This window comes from Artibeus jamaicensis, unplaced genomic scaffold (genome assembly GCF_021234435.1).
Source record: "Artibeus jamaicensis isolate MK-2021 breed Jamaican fruit bat unplaced genomic scaffold, CSHL_Jam_final contig_908, whole genome shotgun sequence".
Lineage (NCBI taxonomy): Eukaryota > Metazoa > Chordata > Mammalia > Chiroptera > Phyllostomidae > Artibeus > Artibeus jamaicensis.
The window spans coordinates 5,911,618-5,917,904 of NW_026522009.1; positions in this window are offsets into that span (position 1 = coordinate 5,911,618).

Genomic DNA, 6,287 nt, shown 5'->3' on the forward strand with positions numbered 1-6,287 from the left:
ACACTGGTATTTCAGGCCATGTGTACACTAGACATAAAGTGTCTATAATTTGCTCAGCAATGAAATAAATATAGTAATTGTTTTATGTTTGTTAAGATGAAGCATATAAATTAATGGTAATATTGTCACCAAATTCAACATCTGCTCAGAGCTACAGAACATACTTGCAAAAAAATTAAATACAAACCTTATCTGTGGAGGAATGCTAAACTTAGCTATGGCCAACTTGTAAGATCATCGATGTGTTTGTTTCTGCAGAGATCTGCTTCTCTGTGGTAAAATTGCCAGCATGACACAAAGATGTATTCAGCTCATGACTGAAATATTTTGAAAGTTCTGTGAAATTTACATGGACTAGAATGTTGCTGGAAAATGACTCATTCTAAAAGGAAATTATGTCTACATATTATTTTTAAACTTTATATTCTGTTACAAAAAGTGTCTTTAATTATTTATATGTAAATTACAAAAATATATCATTTACAGTATATACAAATATAGATTAGCATTATTAGGTTGTCCTAAGCATCATTAGTATAAACTGTCCCAACCCTTACTGCTTCTGTTATATTAGCCATTTAGTAAAATATGGAAAGGAAATACTAATGACAAAATGTCTATATAGATAGCTACTGGATAATTGTTCTCTTTATCAGATAACATAGAAAAGTTAACACTAGCATTTTCTCCAGAGCTGTGGCCCCCCAAAAATGTTTACCACATCACTAAAATATTTTTGACAAATATGCCAAAACATGTCTGTTTATTTATATATTATCTACACATATTTCTTTACTGATGCATTATGTACAGTCTAAACCTCATCAACAGAATGCAGAGGCTGTAAAAATGATTAATGCTTATTTTAAAGTTTTTATTAGTTATATATTGACATCAACACTTTAAAATGTCTTTTTGATGCTCTAGAGAATTTTGGTTGACTTTGTGTTGTCACTCTAGATCAGGACAGGCTTTGTCTTTCTGTGTGCTCCACTAAAAGACTGAACTCAATTGATGAACACCAGTTCTGCCATTTTCTGATGTTTTCCCATCTTTAGGTTATTACTCACATATTTTCTTTGATTCTTGTTTATTTGGCAGAAAACTTTGTAGGCCACCCATCCACCTATGAGTATTGTATTAATTAAAGCTATAGAACATATAATGTATCAGTCCATTCAACTGTATACATGTAAACTTCAAGAAGTCAGAAAATGCTAGAGCAAATAGAGGATGAAGTATGAGGCTGTCAGTCTCTTCAGGATGTGGAACTTTCACTCTTCACATAGGACACATCAAATGACACTGTGACGTGTGACCTCCCCCCAAAAGGACTAAGCAAGGAGCCAGTGTTATTCTGCATATTTAAACTCTCCAAGGCATTGTCCCCACTTTGCAGATCTCCTTAGTTGTCTTCCATAGAGGTGTGCATAGTCTGGGATTATAAAATACAAGCATATACGGTTTTAAAGAAACTCATTTTGGATCCTAACTTCATAAGGACTCTTTTCTGAGACCGATAAGTTAGTTTCCTGAGTCAAGCAACTACTGTCCTTTATCTCCTTTCTTGAGTACATTTATCTATACTTTAGACTGTGTATTTTTTTTTTTACTAAAAAGAATTATGCCTCTCTCATTCTAAGGCTAATTATAGTATACAGGGGTGGACAAAAATAGGTTGTGATAAAACAAATAATTAATACAGTAATCATTCAATAATAACACAAGAATAAACTGTGTTTTGCCTGCTCACAAGTATAAAATTACTTTGCCCATCTCTGTATTGTTCCAGGATGTCAAATTCTCCAGTGTTTTATATACATACACACACACACAGGATAAGCTAGATATTGGTGTTAGAGTTGAGAAAACGAATGACTTTAATGATTAGAAAACAGGTACTTTTTCAAGTTTTTCCAATTCACACATTACAACACAATTTAGGAGGACCAAATTTAGTTGTCAGATGACAGATTATTAAATGTCTTTAAAAGAAAAATCAGCGTGTGATTTTTGACACAAAATGTAGAAGGGGTACAAAGACTTTATTTATATGCTTATAACAAGTGTGTTTAAATCTATTTATTAATATGAACACAATTTCTTCAGGCTCATGCCTATTTTTAAGAAATAAACACATAACTGTTGCATTAATGTTACAAAACTAATATTCATACATTATAGAAGATCTTAAACCAATTTTCATTAGATTTATACATAATAGTAAGGGTGGGTCAATCTAAAATAAAACTTTAACACAGTATTAAATTCATAGTAAATTTCAAAATAATTAAAAATAGAAATATATGTATTTTAGTGTAGAAAATAACAAAAGACATCCCACAAAAGATTTAAGTGTGTGGTATACAATTGAATTAAATTCTTTGGAAGAAATTGGATTGAATATGATCTAAAGAAGTAAAATAAAGCAATATTAAACTTGTATTTATTTTAAATTATCATTATGATGATTAAGTTTCATTGGATGTAATTAAAAAACTAACATGACCTTTTCATTTTCAAGTGACAATATTTAATGAGACAAAATGTCAGAAGTAGCAGTTTTGAACTGTTACAATTTAATTGCCAATCTGTAACTTTTTCACCATTGATTTATATTTGCCATTACTTCTCTTGCTTTTGGGGTCAAATTCATAAAATATTTTCTATGGCCATGGTCCATAAGTTTAGTACCGATGTTTTCTTCTATGTACTTTATTGTTTCAGATCTGATATTTAGGTCTTTGATCCATTTTGAATTAATTTTTTGTACATGAGGACACACTGTAATCTTTCATTTTTTTGCATGTGGTTTTTCAATTTTCTTAGTACCATTTATAGGAAAGACTTTCTTTTCTTCATTGTGTGTTTTTGGCTCTTTTTTTTTCAAAATTATTTTCCCACATACATGTTGTTTTATTTCTGGGTTCTCAGTTCAGTTCCATTGGTCTGTGTGCCTGTTTTTTTGACAATACCAGGCTATTTTGATTATCATTGCTTTGTAGTATAATTTGAAGTCAGAGAGTGTGATATCTCCAGCCATGCTCTTTTTTCTCTGGATTAGTTTGTCTATTTTTGATCTTTTGTGGTTCCATAAAGTCTTATAACTTTTTTTTATCTATTTCTTTGAAAAATATCATTGAAATTTTAATAGGAATTGTGTTAAATCTGTATTCTGCTTTGGGTGACATGAATATTTTAATCATGCTAATTTTTTCACTCTACAAATACAAAATATCTTTCTTGAAAACTCTTGTTTTAGTCTAAATCTTATAGGAGACATAGGAGAAAAATATTTTTAAAAAAACCATTGCTTTAGAGGAGCCTATCATTACAGCATCAGCCTATACAAGTCGTTCGTATTTTTAAAAGGATAAGCCCCAGTCAGATTTTAGCCAACAGATAATAGTGTCTAGTAGAGGAGAGAGAGAGAAAAAAAAAGAGAGAGAGAATATGAGTAACTGAGAGGAGGTATTTTAGATCAGATGTAAAACCAATAGTTATTTCACACATAGAGATTTTATTCCTGCTTTACCTAGATGTAATCAACAGTGATTCTATGTAGTGAAACCTAGATCAGAAAAATTGCTACCTAATGCATCATGTGTTTAAGGATAGTCTTCTATGTAAAAGTGAATTTTAAACATATAATTGTTCGATTATAATCATTATTACTACAGCTACTATAGCTGCTACTACGTAGATGTTTGGGGCATTAAAAAAATTGAGCAATTTTTCATAGGTCATCATAAGCCACAGTTCATAGTTCAAATTTATAAGGAAATATTAGATTTTAACATGCTTTCTGGATATGCTGACAACTGTTGCATCATTTTTAAAAATAGTACTTTATATTTTAGAGCTTTCCTTTAATTGATGCTTTGAAATAGTTCCAGGTACAAAATTGCTATATTTTTTACACAGCCTTAAATTAAGAAAAGAACATCATTTTGAGCTGTTTTTATTTCAAATTGATAAGAAAAATGCTTTCCAATATACAAAAAACATACAGATGCATGCATATATTGCATTTGAGAATGTAGGCATAATGAACCATCATTATTCACTTAGAGAACAGGGAAAAATGAATGATTAGAAATAATCCCATTATGCCATGGTTTATATTTATGTACTCTATGAAATTTATAGAAAAGCAGAAAACATGAAATTCAATTCAAAATTGAATATTTTAATAAAAAGAAAATTTTGTTATGAAGACTTTGCCCTAATGTTTACCAAAAACTTTTTTGCTAACAATAACTTTTCATATTTATTGTAATAGAACATTAAAATAAGAGAAAAAGCAGCATCGATGACATTAGATGTTTTATGTTTTCTTTGTGCTATTTATTTTATATGTCCTTTATTCTTATTCTTTTTAATATGTATATTCTTTTTTACTACATTTCTTTGTACTGCTTACTTGCATCTAATGTGTCTCTGGCTGCATGTCAGTTTCGTTTTTCTTCCTGGTCACATGCAACTATATTTTCCAGGCTCCTTTTCTGTGATGTGCTTCCACTTGACTTAGATCCAGCTTATGGAATACAAAGTAAGCAGCTCCCCTTCCTGGAATAGACAATAAACACCCTGACAATAAATTCCCAGGCTATGCTCTTCTCATCAGTTGGCTGAACGGAGAGGAATTCAAGGGCTTAAGAGGCATGTAAAACCACTATCAGAAAGCATCATTGGGTATCCAGATGACTGTGTAGAGCAACAGTCCCCAGGAGGGTCTGTCCCCTGTGTGATGTGAGCAAGAAATAAATTAATTGTGTAAACCTGATAAGATTTAGCAGTTTGTTTGTTAAACAGTTAGCTTACTCTGCTAAACATCCTCTTGTGAGTACCTTTGACCTATAAGTTTATTAACACAACCTTACATTAGGTATTTGTAATTCCAAATCATTCTTCTTATCACTGCCAGCATAATTTTTATATTAAACAACTGTTAATGGCCACTTATTTTAAAATTATTGTTTTGAATCATTATTCTACTATTTTCATTATGACCCCAATTCTCTCAATATTTTTTAAAGATTTTATGTGTTTATTTTTAGAGAGAAGGGAAGGGAGGGAGAGAGGGAGAGAAACATCAATGTGTGGTTGCCTCGCCTGCACCCCCTACTGGGCACCTGGCGCAAAACCTAGGCACGTGTCCTGACTGGGAATCGAACCAGTGACCCTTTGGTTGGTAGGCCTGTGCTCAATCCACTAAGCCATACCTGCTAGAATGAATTCCCTCAATATTTTAATGCTGTTTTTACTTACTTTTCCATGTTTCCTCATCATGGAGTCCCTGGTTTTCCTTATTCTCTACATAAATCTCAATTTTCTTCCCAGACCCTGGCAAAGTACTGCACTCTTTCTAAACCTTGTCTGACTATCCTCATCCTCTTTTCATATTAGGCCTTCCTCCACAAACCCCTAGTCCTCTCTCTCATCATAGGCCCTTCAAGCACACTCTTCCATTCTTTTTCCAGTAATATACTGACCTTATTCTCATAGTGATTCCCCACTTACTTATCCATATCCCTGAAACTCTCTCATCCTCAAAACCCTCCTAGTTTTCACCCTTATTTCATTCAGATCTCTTATTACGTCTCTCAGAAATGACTTCCCTGATTGTCTTGTTTAAAATAGTGCCCAAGGCTGCCCTCTGCATCCCATTACTTTGCTTTAATTTTTTCTAGTGTTTATAATCTTATGTCACATATGACATGTCTGGTTTTTGTTCATTTTTTCTCTCCTTTTCTAGAATGTCAGCTTACCAAGAGCAAAGGATTAATTTAGCCCATGCTACCTGCCCAACATCTAAAACAGTGTCAGGCATACAATTGGGGATAAATAATTATTTGTCTAATAAAGAGATGAGTGAATCAATAAATCTATCCTTCTAATAACAATTAAAACCAAAACCTCTTTTGATACCTTTCAAATGCATTGCTTCATTTGAGCCTGTCTCTATTTCTCTCTGCCTCCTTATTTCTTTTTCACAAGGTTGATTATTTAGAAATATACACAATGAGACTCAGAATTACTTTTATAAAATTGCAACAACATAGTAAGATTCCATGCTTTCTGCTATCAGAGCCTGTATGATCACCACAATATACACACATTCTCATAATATACAGATTCAGTCTTAAATATATTAGCCAGCTGTCACTTCTTTAGTATTTTTCATTATTTTTATATGTGCTATCACCATAATTACACTGTAAGCTTTTCTATGAAAGAAAAGGTTATATCTTAATATTAGAGTAAAAGATTGCATTTGCTCAAAT